Here is a 14,097-nt window from a genome sequence, read left to right as displayed (position 1 = left end):
CTGTACCTATTTCATTCATCTGAAGAATAGATGGCAGGTTATCTGCCTTATAGACAAAATTTTTTTTAAAAGAGTAAAATAAAATAAACTCTACTAATGCATGGCCACAGTAGGTGTTTATTTTTCTCTGCCTAACTTTGGGCAGTTGTATAAAAACAGAGTATTGTGAATTTTAATGAAGATTCATCCAAGTCATTCTTTTACCCAGAGACTGCGAATGGATTTGCTCTTGTTTATTGCAGAAGAGTCTCTCCTTTGAGATGACTTCTCTAGTCTAACAAGTTTCATGTTTTAAATAAAACATAGACCTGTGCATTTAAAAATTCCAACGATGGGTTTTCCTTTAACTTTGAATTGTCTTTACAGATGGAAAGGGAAGGGTAAAATCGAGGCTTCTGCCTGAACAATTCCAGCTAAGCCAAACAGAGACTGTAATTGCATGGGTTATTATCAGTAAAAGTGGTCCATAGATTAAATTATCGAATTACCTCAGTTCTTGTTCCACTTTGTGTACAAATATACAACCTTAATATTGGAGAAATGTGAGGGGTAATATTTTAGCCAAATTTTAATTTCAAATTACTTCTTCTGTAATTTGGTTTATTGGTTTCACAACCTCATGGCGCTTCCTTATTTCTTTTTCAACCATTTGCTGTACCCTTTTGGAGAAGGAGGTGATGTAATTCCCATAATCCAAGTACATACCTTTTTCTATTGAGTTTTAAAATCAAAGGTGACGAGTACTTTAAAATTATTTCCTGAGGCATGAAGCTCTTTACATTTCTCTGGAGAGCTGAGACTATTTTTTCTAGGTGACGAGATCTGGATGTTTGTGTTTCATATATTTCAATATAGAATTAAAAAAAAAAAAAAAGGGCAGTGCCTGTGGCTCAAAGGAGTAGGGTGCCAGTGCCATATGCTGGAGGTGGTGGGTTCAAACCCAGCCCTGGCCATAAACTATTAAAAAAAAAAAAATCTACAACATATGTATTAAATATTCAGATAAATGAAAGCCTATGTAATGTTCTTTTTCAAGTTAAAAAATTTAAGTTCATCTACACAACAGCTAAAATTTCTGGGTGAAAATAGAAAACCCTGTGAAATATTTGGGTTTGTCTACAGAATATTAAACACGAGGCATTTTTAAATATTCAGGAATTTGGAACTGTTCCAGGTAGAGCATCCAAACGCTAACCTAGAACTTCAATGTATTTGTTTAGCAGAAGATATCTGCCAAAAATGAGGGACTCTCAGGGGGAAAGCTCTGTGAAAGATTCTAATTAAATATGTCTGAAAGATTTTGTGAGATGTGAGTGCCTGATATAGGAAGGCAATTGGATATACAGAGAAAATGTTTGGTTTATCAGAACAGGCCTATGACCTGTTGACCTATGACCGATCAACCCTGGGACTTTGGAAAAGACACTTCTCTTGTTCCTCATGATCCTCACGCGGGGTTTCGTGGCTATCAGAGGGCCCTGGAGTCAGACTGGATCTGAACTGCCTGGGTTTGAGTCCCAGCACTTCACCATGCTAGTTGTCAGACTTTCAGCAAGTTACCTAAACATTTCATGCTCTCAGTTTCTACAATGGGGCAATCACAGTACCAGTCTCTAGATACGTTGTGAGTTTGACATAAAGCTATGTGCGTGCGTGTGTTACCACCAATGATGTGACAATTGGCCCTGTTCTAACAGATCGGCAACTTTAGAAAGAACTGTGTTGAATCTCTTTACAAATTAACATTTTGTTTGAACCATTTATCAGAGAAAAGTTTCCAGCCATGTACAATAATAAGAGAAGAAAGCAGCAAAAGAGAAAAGAAGAGAAAAGAAGAGCAGCGTGGCCTCACAGAATTGTAGGCATGTGAGGATGGGCACCTCGTGTCCCTCCCAGCATTGCCGTGTTCTCAGTCCCTGTCAGGATGAAAAAGCTTTCTCTTCCAGGTCCATTCATGTAAACATATTTATTGGTGCTGAGATCTATGAGGCCAGGGGATGAGTGTAAGTTGTGAAAAAAATAAGAATAGAGAAGCTATGTGAGAATATGGATAAAATGAATTAGGACACACACAAGCACACACATGCATATTGTTTATACCTGCGGCAAGACGAAAGCTAAAGAAAAAGCTAAAAGCTAGAAAGACTAGGGAAAAATAAAGACACAAGATAGAACGGGGAAGGGTAGAATGGAAACAGGGAAAGAATGAGGTAACTATTAGTTTATCATTTCTTTCTTTTAATAGACCATCCTGGGCTTAGCATTTGTAGCTCAGCAGCTAGGGAGCCAGCCACATACACCAGAGCTGGCAGGTTCGAACCCAGCCAGGGTCTGCCAAACAACAGTGGCAACTACAACAAAAAATACAGCCAGGCCTTTTGGCGGGCACCTGTAGTCCCAGCTACTCGGTAGGCTAAGGCAAGAGAATAGCTTAAGCCCAAAAATTTGTTGTTGCTTTGAGCTGTGACACCACAGCACTCTACTGAGGGTGACATAGTGAGATTCTGTCTCAAAATAAATAAATAAATAAGAATAAAAATTAACATGGACCATGCAAGCAGAAAAAACTAAGAAAGAAGAAAAGTAATTTTAAAAAATTACTGCATTTTCTGAGTGGAAAAACTAAACTAAAAAGATCCTTAAAGGCAGGTTCTAAGGTAGGGACTCTAGGACTGAACCCTGCCCTACATAATATTTTAAATTGATGTTGGTAGTTGTACTGGTTAGTATAGACTAAACTTTTATAACCAATAGAAGCAAAATGCAATGACTCAACCACAACTGTAGTTTAGTTTTTCCTCTGTCCAGCTAGGATGTTTCTGTGTCCCAGTTTGGGAGGTAGCTGAGAACTCTCCAGACTGAAGGTAATTCTGTCATCCTCCAATTACATGGATGCTCTGGCTATTGACATCCCAGGTGGGAAAAAGGGAAAATGATGCCTGAGGTTTTTATACTCTAAGCCTGTGAATAGAACACATCAGTTATTTCTTTTTTTTTTTTTTTTTTTGTAGAGACAGAGTCTCACTTTATGGCCCTCGGTAGAGTGCTGTGCCTCACACAGCTCACAGCAACCTCCAACTCCTGGGCTTAGGCGATTCTCCTGCCTCAGCCTCCCGAGTAGCTGGGACTACAGGCGCCCACCACAACGCCCAGCTATTTTTGGTTGCAGTTTGGCCGGGGCCGGGTTTGAACCCGCGACCCTCGGCATATGGGGCCGGCGCCCTACCGACTGAGCCACAGGCGCCGCCCTCACATCAGTTATTTCTTCATACTTGCAATTGGCTGGAACCTAGCCATGCGCCCAGCTAAATGCCGAGGGGCTAGGGAAATGTGGCCTGTGTGCTCGAGAAGATGGGCATGCACTCTGATGTGGCCAGCAGTATCTCTCATACTTGCTGATGTTAAAAACAACAGGTTTCTCTCACACACCTACATACCCGCTCACCTACCCACCTGTTTTTAGATTAGAAAAAAAAAAAAAAGAAAAAGAAAAGATAAAGAGAAAGAAAGAGATCTGGAAATTTTGGCTGCATTCCACATGGCAACAATTTGCTGAGGTCAAGTAGTGGTGGCCCCTTTGGAAGAAGGACGCTATCCCTGGATTGCTATTGTCCCCGCTACTTCTCATTGTGTTCTAACACTGGTGCTCCCCATGTCCCTCAAGCATTATCAGCTCAGATTTGAAAGGATCATAGCTTCCCTCTTAGCTGATACACTAATAAGCCCAGTTGTCTTATTTGTATCTAATTTTTATGGACTTCCCTTTACTGAATTGTTCCAAAGCATTCCTAGTATTCATAGAAACAATAACTTCCTTTTATTTTGCACTCATATGTCGTTGGGTGAAATAATATTGTGAAAAATCATGGAATTATAATAACAAATAAGTTTCCACCAGTAAGTTTGAAGACAAAACACAAATGATTCTTAATAAATATCTTAGTTTCAGGCTAAGTTGCTGCATGAAGGAAGTCCAATAAAGAGATGTTTTAATATGGGTAGCAGTTTATTTTCACATACCAGTCCAAAATCAGGTGAGTAGTCTGGAATGGGGCAACAAAACACCTCTGGGTGTTTTCTTTTCCTGTGAAGTAAAAGGTGAGTCATGCTATCTCTACATGGTAGCCCAAGAAAGGGGGAGTGGAGGAGAGCATCTCATGCAAGCAGTATTGTATTTAAGGAGATAACCGTGATGTTGTACTCATCATTAGTCCTCACGTTCTACTGGCTCAAACCTAGTCACATAGGCTCGCTTAGCCACAAGTTGGCTAGAAAAATATAGTCCATACCTGACCATTCATCTAAATGAAAATAGAACTTCTGCTTTAATTTAAAGGAAGAAGAAGAGAATTAATCATTGGTGTCATCAGTCTCTGATCCCAAAACAAAGAAAGTAATCAGTGGAAATAGAAGTAAGTCCAGTGTGATACTGTATCAGTTTACCTTTTGGTGCGTAACCACCCCACACTTACAACAAACCTTTGTTAGTCCTCATTATCCTGTGGGTTAGTTGAGCAGTTCTTCTGTGTGGTTAGCTTAACTGGGATGGTATGATCTAGGAATTCTCAGTCAGATGTCTTTTCGTCCACAGCTTTTTTGTCTTCTAATAGGCTAGCCCAGGTTTATTTTCATGGATATCTCAGGGTTCCACAAAGCAGCGAGAGTGGAAGCTCCAAATTCATCAGACATGTCCAAGTCTCTGCTGGCAAACATTTGCTAAAGTCCTGTTGACCAAGGCATGTAACATAACCATCCCCTGTTCAACTAGTGGAAAGATAGGCACCACCTTATGAAGGGAGAGGCAGCAAGATCACATTGCAAAGAGGAGTACTTACAGAGAACATGGAGAGTGATGATTTTTGAGATTAGTCTCCTAAATGAAATTCAGTCAATGAAACTTCTGTTTGTTATGAGATTTTCTCCTTGAAGGAGAAATAACTGTTTACCTTTACCCCTACTTAGAAGTGAGAAAGGATTTCTTAGATAAGAAAGAGTTCTTCCCTAGGAAGGATTTCTTAGAAAGTACAAACCACAATAAAAAACGTTGCTAGACTGAATACACGGGAACTAAGAACTATTTCCTTAGAAGACATGAATAACATAGAAAGTCAACCGCAGATTGATTGTTCATACAGCACGTAGATCCAAAGTGAGTTTGGTATTCAGAATTTATTTTTTTTGCAAGTCAAAGTCGACAAATCTTTATTAAATGTCTGCAGTTACTGAGAGCAGGCCATGATGCTGGACACACTGTCATAGTCGATCTTCTCTATAATCTTCTTGGGCTTAATACTTTCTTCCTGGCTACAAATAAAGATCTGCCCTGACTCATCGGCGCTCCAGCCATATTTGCTCATCCACATCTTCAGCTGGTTGTCTGACAGATCCCCAAGCATTTCGGTCAGCAGCTAGTAGTCAACGTGCTTGTAGGTAATACCCACGACATGGTAGATACATTTTCAAACAGAGTCTTCAAAGCCAGTTATGCCTTCTAAGAGGTCCATGTTTTCACCCAGGGCTTGCCGGAAAGCCCAGAAGTGGCAGATCTCTCAGATATAAAGTCTGTCAGATGTGCCGTTCTTGATGCACTTGGTCAGTCATGCACTTGCACAGGGTGAAGTCGATGTGGGGCTGGTTGGTAAGGGCCTTCAGCAGATCTGGGCAGTGACCGTGGTCTGGAAGAAGGCTGGGTTGAACTGGTATAGCTTTAAGACAGCCAGATTGGCTTCCCAATCATAGGCATTCTCCTTGGCCTGTGTCTCTACATAGTGCTCCATGGTGGTCAAGTTTAATTGTACCTGTCGATACCCTTGAGCAACTTGGCCATGTTCACTCTCATCTGCTCAAACATTGTCATAACTACTGTTATCTTTCACAACCAGGGCTGAGGCGAGCACTAAAGCAGAATGGCAGCCTTGAGGACTGGAAGAAAAAGAGACGGTGGAAATGGAATTATGTCTTCTTGTTGCTCCAGCCCTAGCAAAGTGGCAGAGGGCTTCAGAATTTATTTTAAGAAAAAAACTCTGAAAATCAAGCAAAAGATAAACAACAGAAATAAAACAACAGAAATAACTACAAGGTTATTTCACAGAAGAGGAAACTCAGTAGCCAACTGGTGTATGAAAAGAAGTTCAACCATATTGGCCATGAAGAAAGTACAATGCAAACCTCTGTCAGATGCCATCAGATTCAAAAGATGGGCACAAATTAAAAAGTCAGACAGCAATGAATATTGAAAAGAATATGAAGCTATGATAACTCATGCATCATGGATAGGAAAATAAGTTGGGATACCTAGTTTGGAAAATGATTTGGCATTGCTTTATGGAATCAAAAATGAGCATATCCCATGACTCAGAAAAATCACACAGAGATAAACAGTCTGCAGTAACTTACATCCATGTATACTTGGAAACATGTTCACAGCAGCGGTGTTTGTAAACTGTATGTCTGCAAATAACCTAAATGTTCATTGACATGAGAATATATAAAAAATGTTTCTAATCCTTTTCTTTTTTTTTTTTTTTTTTATCGTTGGGGATTCATTGAGGGTACAATAAGCCAGGTGACACTGATTGCAATTGTTAGGTAAAGTCCCTCTTGCAATCATGTCTTGCCCCCATAAAGTGTGACACACACCAAGGCCCCACCCCCTCCCTCCTTCCCTCTTTCTGTTCCCCCCCCATAACCATAATTGTCATTAATTGTCCTCATATCAAAATTGAGTACATAGGATTCATGCGTCTCCATTCTTGTGATGCTTTACTAAGAATAATGTCTTCCACTTCCATCCAGGTTAATACGAAGGATGTAAAGTCTCCATTTCTTTTAATGGCTGAATAGTATTCCATGGTATACATATACCACAGCTTGTTAATCCATTCCTGGGTTGGTGGGCATTTAGGCTGTTTCCACATTTTGGTGATTGTAAATTGAGCTGCAATAAACAGTCTAGTACAACTGTCCTTATGATAAAAGGATTTCTTTCCTTCTGGGTAGATGCCCAGTAGTGGGATTGCAGGATCAAATGGGAGGTCTAGCTTGAGTGCTTTGAGGTTTCTCCATACTTCCTTCCAGAAAGGTTGTACTAGTTTGCAGTCTTACCAGCAGTGTAAAAGTGTTCCCTTCTCTCCACATCCACGCCAGCATCTGCAGTTTTGAGATTTTGTGATGTGGGCCATTCTCACTGGGGTTAGATGATATCTCAGGGATGTTTTGATTTGCATTTCTCTAATATATAGGGATGATGAACATTTTTTCATGTGTTTGTTAGCCATTCGTCTGTCGTCTTTAGAGAAAGTTCTATTCATGTCTCTTGCCCATTGACAAACGGGATTGTTGGCTTTTTTCATGTGGATTAATTTGAGTTCTCTATAGATCCTGGATATCAAGCTTTTGTCTGATTGAAAATATGCAAATATCCTTTCCCATTGTGTGGGTTGTCTCTTTGCTTTGGTTATTGTCTCCTTAGCTGTACAGAAGCTTTTCAGTTTAATGAAGTCCCATTTGTGTACTTTTGTTGTTGTTGCAATTGCCATGGCAGTTTTCTTCATGAAGTCTTCCCCCAGGCCAATATCTTCCCGTGTTTTTCTTATGCTTTCTTGGAGGATTTTTATTGTTTCATGCCTTAAATTTAAGTCCTTTATCCATCTTGAGTCAATTTTTGTGAGTGGGGAAAGGTGTGGGTCCAGTTTCAGTCTTTTACATGTAGACATCCAGTTCTCCCAACACCATTTATTGAATAGGGAGTCTTTCCCCCAAGGTAAGTTCTTGTTTGGTTTATCGAAGATTAGGTGGTTGAAAGATGTTAGTTTCATTTCTTGGTGTTCAATTCGATTCCAAGTGTCTATGTCTCTGTTTTTGTGCCAGTACCATGCTGTCTTGAGCACTATGGCTTTGTAGTACAGACTAAAATCTGGTATGCTGATGCCCCCGGCTTTATTTTTGTTACTAAGAAGTGCCATAGCTATACGGGGTTTTTTCCGGTTCCATACAAAACGCAGAATCATTTTCTCCAAATCTTGAAAGTACGATGTTGGTATTTTGATAGGAATGGCATTGAATAGGTAGATTGCTTTGGGAAGTATAGACATTTTAACAATGTTGATTCTTCCCATCCATGAGCATGGTATGTTCTTCCATTTGTTAATCACCTCTGCTATTTCCTTTCTGCGGATTTCATAGTTTTCTTTATAGAGGTCCTTCAGCTCCTTTGTTAGGTATATTCCTAGGTATTTCATTTTCTTTGAAACTATGGTGAAGGGAGTTGTGTCCTTAATTAGCTTCTCATCTTGACTGTTATTGGTGTACACAAAGGCTACTGACTTGTGAACATTGATTTTATATCCTGAAACATTACTGTATTTTTTGATGACTTCTAGGAGTCTTGTGGTTGAGTCTTTGGGGTTCTCTAAGTATAAGATCATTTCGTCAGCAAAGAGGGAGAGTTTGACCTCCTCTGCTCCCATTTGGATTCCCTTTATTTCCTTGTCTTGCCTAATTGTATTGGCTAGAACTTCCAGAGGACAACCTTGTCTGGTTCCAGTTCTAAGAGGAAAAGCTTTGAGTTTTACTCCATTCAGTAAAATATTGGCTGAGGGTTTGTCATAGATAGCTTCAATCAGTTTTAGAATGTGCCACCTATGCCTGTACTCTTCAGTGTTCTAATTAGAAAAGGATACTGGATTTTATCAAATGCTTTTTCTGCATCTATTGAGAGGATCATGTGATCTTTATTTTTGCCTCTGTTAATATGGTGGATAACGTTTATGGACTTGCATATGTTAAACCAGCCTTGCATCCCTGGGATGAAGCCTACTTGATCATGATGAATGACTTTTTTGATGATAAGCTGTAATCTATTGGCTAGGATTTTGTTGAGAATTTTTGCATCTATATGCATGAGTGAGATTGGTTTGAAATTCTCCTTTTTGTTTGGGTGTTTTCCTGGTTTTGGTATCAGGGTGATGTTTGCTTCATAGAATTTGTTGGGGAAGATTCCTTCTTCCTCAATTTTTTGGAATAATTTCTGCAGTACAGGAATAAGCTCTTCCTTGAAGGTTTGATAGAATTCTGGAGTGAAGCCATCTGGACCAGGGCATTTTTTGGTTGGAAGCTTTTTTATTGTTTCTTTGATCTCAGTGCTTGAAATTGGTCTGTTCAGGAGCTCTATTTCTTCCTGGCTGAGTGTAGGGAGAGGGTGTGATTCCAAATATTGATCCATTTCTTTCACATTGTCAAATTTCTGGGCATAGAGTTTCTGGTAGTATTCAGAGATGATCTCTTGTATCTCTGTGGGATCAGTTGTTATTTCCCCTTTATCATTTCTGATTGAGGTTACTAGAGATTTTACTTTTCTATTCCTTGTTAGTCTGGCCAATGGTTTATCTATTTTATTTATTTTTTCAAAAAACCAACTCCTTGTTTCATTAATTTTCTGAATGATTCTTTTGTTTTCAATTTCATTGATCTCTGATTTGATTTTGGATATTTCTTTTCTTCTAGTGAGTTTAGGCTTAGATTGTTCTTCTTTTTCCAATTCCATAAGATCTCTTGTGAGATTGTTGATGTGCTCTCTTTCTGTTTTTCGAATGTAGGCATCTGAAGCGATGAATTTTCCTCTCAAAACTGCTTTTGCAGTATCCCACAGGTTTTGGTAGCTTGTGTCTTCATTGTTGTTATGCTCAAGGAAGTTAATGATTTCCTGTTTTATTTCTTCCTTCACCCATCTGTTATTCAACAGAAGATTGTTTAATTTCCATGCCTTTGGGTGGGGTCGAGCATTTTTATTAGAGTTGAGTTCCACCTTTAGTGCCTTATGGTCTGAGAAGAGACAAGGTAAAATTTCAATTCTTTTGATTCTGTTGATATTTGTTTTGTGTCCCAGGATATGATCAATTTTGGAGAATGTTCCATGGGGTGATGAGAAGAATGTATATTCTTTATCTTTGGGATGGAGTGTTCTATATGCATCTATCAAGCACAGTTGTTCTAGGGTCTCATTTAAGTCTCTTATATCCTTGTTTAATTTCTGTTTAGAGGATCTGTCCAGTTCTGTAAGAGGAGTGTTAAGGTCCCCTGTAATTATGGTATTGTCAGATATCATATTGCTCAGACTGAGTAAGGTCTGTTTCAAGAATCTGGGAGCATTTAAATTGGGTGCATAGATATTTAGAATTGAAATGTCTTCTTGTTGTAGTTTTCCCTTGACCAATATAAAGTGACCATCTTTGTGTTTTTTGACTTTAGTTGCTTTAAATCCACATGTATCTGAAAATAAGATTGCAACTCCTCTTTTCTTCTGAATTCCATTTGCCTGAAAAATTGTCTTCCAACCCTTGACTCGGAGCTTTAATTTGTCTTTTGAAGCCAGGTGTGTTTCTTGCAGACAGCAAATGGATGGCTTGTGTTTTTAATCCTGTCAACCAATCTATGTCTCTTCAGTGGGGAATTCAAGCCATTAACATTTATTGAGATAATTGATAAGTGTGGTAGTATTCTATTCATCTTATTTGGTGAGAGTCCATTGCTTAGTTTTATCTTTTGCGTCAGTGTGGAGGTTTGGTTCTATCCTTTAATTTCTGAGTTCTTACTTTGCTGCTGATCCATTGTGGTGGTCAGTGTGCAGAACAGGTTGAAGTATTTCCTGTAGAGCTGGTCTCGTTGTGGCGAATTTCCTCAATGTTTGTATATCCGTAAATGATTTGATTTCTCCGTCAATTTTGAAGCTTAGCTTAGCAGGGTACAGAATTCTGGGCTGAAAATTGTTCTGTTTAAGTAGATTAAAGGTAGATGACCATTGTCTTCTTGCTTGGAAAGTTTCATTAGGGAAGTCTGCGGTAACTCTGATGGATTTGCCCCTGTAGGTCAACTGGCGCTTACTCCTGGCAGCTTGCAGAATCTTTTCTTTTGTCTTGACTTTGGACAGGTTCATCACAATGTGTCTTGGATAAGCTCGGTTAGAGTTGAGGTGACCTGGGGTCCGATATCCCTCTGAAAGCAGTGTGTCAGAATCTTTGGTGATATTTGGGAAATTTTCTTTTATAGTATTCTCTAGTATGGCTCCATTCCTCTGGGGCATTCTTCTTCCCCTTCTGGAATTCCTATAACTCGTATGTTGGAATGCTTCATGAAGTCCCATAATTCTGACAGTGAACGTTCTGCTTTCTCTCTCTTCTTTTTGCCTCTTTTACTGTCTGAGTTATCTCAAGAACTTTGTCTTCTACCTCTGAAATTCTTTCTTCTGCATGGTCTAACCTGTTGCTGATACTTTCCATTGCATCTTTAAGTTCCCTAATTGACTGTTTCAGTTCCTTCAGGTCTGCTATATCCTTTTTATATTCTTCATATCATTCATCTCTTATTTGATTCTGTTTTTGAATTTCCTTTTGGTTATTTTCCAATTTATTAGCAGTTTCCTTCATTGTTTCCATCATTTGTTTCATTGTTTTCAACATGTGTATTCTAAATTCCCTTTCTGTCATTCCTAACATTTCTGTATAGGTGGAATCCTCTGCAGTAGCTACCTCATGGTCCCTTGGTAGGGTTGTTCTAGACTGGTTCTTCATGTTGCCTGGAGTTTTCTGCTGATTCTTCCTCATGAGTGATTTCTTTTATCTGTTTCCTTGCCCTAATTTTCCTTTCACTTCCCTTTGTTCTTTAAGTTCTTGTGCTTGTGGACTAAGGGTTACAGGACCAGAAGGGTGAGAAGGTTGACGAGCAAAAAAGGGATGAAAGAAGGAGGACCATGTGATAAGAAAAAAAAAAGAAAAATAGAGAAAGGAGATGGGGTGGGTAAAAGGAATATTGACAAAAAGAAGAGAGGCACAGAAAGAGGGAGACAGAGCAATATAGGTGTACAGTAGGGTACTTTGATGCAACCTTAAAAAAAAAAAACACCTTCTGGGGGTGCCCAGTTGGGTGGTTCCCTTGAGGTCAGCAGCTCTTTGCTAACCTGATCAGACACAGTACCCCACCTCCACCCAGTACAGAGGAAAGACAAAAATGCTATAAATCAAACCAAAACAAGCAAACAGAAAACTTTACAGGAAAAAATTGGCTGGAAAAACCAAATAATAGTGGTAGAAACACTAACAAAAATGAAGTTCTAATTATTGAAATAGGCAGCAATGGGAAATTATAATTAAACTAGAAAAATTGATAAAGAAAAAGGATCTGTATGGAAAAGGTTGAACTTAAAAAACAAAACAACAATCAACAGCATCAAAAGAAACAAAAAAAAAAAAACTGAACCAAAAAAAAAAAACACAACCAAAAACAAAGCAGTATTTATATGTTATTGAATATTGTCTGGGCAACACGTGGTCTTCTGGGGTATGAGATGTTAATCACAGTTCTGATACGACTGGAGGCTACTAATTTCTCAAACCCCAGCAGGTAGACACCCTAAATCTCTCTTCAGCCCACTTAAACGGCACTTTAAACTTGTTCACTTGCTGAGCAGAAGCTTTCCCAGGCAAGTGCTTGTCGCTGGAATCACTGCTGAAGTGGCTATCCACTTACCCTGTGTGCCAAAACTGGTCTCCCTCTGCCCCCGAGGGTTTGGGCTGCAAGGCGGCTCAGACCCCGCCCTTAGGCTACTTGGTCACTGGGTTACCAGCTCCCACCCAATTCCAGCTCTGCGACCCTGAGGGCGGAGCTTGCCGGGGCAGATCACTCACAATGGCCGCCTGTGACCCAGAGCCAAACGCTATTGGCTCCGTCTGGCTCAGCAGCTCAGACTGGGGCCCTAGACAAAGGCCAAAGTTCTCTGCACTCCCGCTCAGGCTCTCCCCAAGGCAGTTCAGCTGAGTGCCAAGTCCAAAGACACCAAAACAGTTCACAGGTAAGGCCTTTCTGGTTTGCAGTCTCGCTGCTACTGAACTTACAGTTGTGGGCAGGTTTAGACGGATTGAACACACGCGACCACTTGCCGGTTTTCCACTGTTTTAGTCCTCCTCTTGGGGTCCAGAAGTCTCTCGCTGACTCCCTGTATCCTCTTAGGGGTGATGATAGGCAGATCCCACCAGCCAGAGATGCCTGGAGTCCTATATCCCCAGACACGGTGCCCAGATGCAAGGAAGATGTTACTCGGCTGCCATCTTGCTCCGCCTCTTCTAATCCTTTTCATACTATGTAAATTATACAGCTCAACAAATGCTAGCTACAAATATCAATGCAAGGGAAAAACATTTTCAGCAGAATATAGTGTGAGTACCTTTATAAAAAATTTTCAAATATACAACCTCCACAAAAATAGTGTATTGCTTGGTGATACATGTATATGCCACAAAAATATAAAACATGAAACAGAATGACAGACCAAACATTCAGGGCAGTGGTATGGGGAACAGGATAGATTGCATGAGAGTGTGAATGATGATGTTGCATTCAGTTGTCTTCTTCCTATCTTACAATGTATATGTATTCTTTGGGAAATATGTACATTCCATAGTTTTAAGGGAGAGGTTGATGGTATGTAGGGTGATCGCCATTATAATTTTTAATCAGGGTTTCTCAAAATATTGACTAAGCATCCATTATATCTGAGGGTCTGGGGATACAGTCTAAACTCCCTGTTCTAAGAACAGTTTATCTTTGAATTTCTCAGTGAAATTAAAAAAAACTTGATCATAATTTTGCATTCTGCCTCATAATTTTTCAGTGATTATTTTAATATTAAAATGAAGCTATTACCCTAAATTATCTAGTGGAACTGAAGTTCTAGAAAGATGGCTCACTTAATACTGTGGCTTTGAGGACTCCCAGCAAACATAGAGGTCTCAAATGGTAAACAAAGAGTAGTGTAAGTGTTTCAGTGATGGAGTTGCTGTAGTACAATAGTAGAAAGCAGAGTAGAGAGACTTAAAAAGGTATGGAATAAAAACGAAATTGCCATAGTCTTACAGTAGCAAAGACACCCACACCTCGTGCACACCATCATCATGTCAAGTGTGACACTGTAATCTCTGTCTCCTTGGCTGCATGCCCTTTTAGCATGTAAATTTCTCCTGGTCAAAGTTATTAGTTTCTCTCTCCTTGTACTTCAGTGAAATGAATAGCACACAGAATGTTCCATAGGTCTCCCCTCCCACTCCA

General features: G+C 39.6%; 1 pseudogene across 1 annotated transcript; it reads right to left on the bottom strand.

The window, feature by feature from the left end:
* Positions 1-5,189: 5,189 nt before the first annotated feature.
* Positions 5,190-6,479, bottom strand: LOC128586052 (eukaryotic translation initiation factor 3 subunit K-like; annotated as a pseudogene). The gene has a single exon (XR_008380172.1). The product of XR_008380172.1 is annotated as a eukaryotic translation initiation factor 3 subunit K-like (transcript).
* Positions 6,480-14,097: the final 7,618 nt, after the last annotated feature.

This window comes from Nycticebus coucang, chromosome 5 (assembly GCF_027406575.1).
Source record: "Nycticebus coucang isolate mNycCou1 chromosome 5, mNycCou1.pri, whole genome shotgun sequence".
Taxonomy (NCBI): Eukaryota; Metazoa; Chordata; class Mammalia; order Primates; family Lorisidae; genus Nycticebus; species Nycticebus coucang.
The sequence above is the reverse complement of the archived record's forward strand: the minus strand, read 5'-3'. Positions and strand labels throughout refer to the sequence as shown.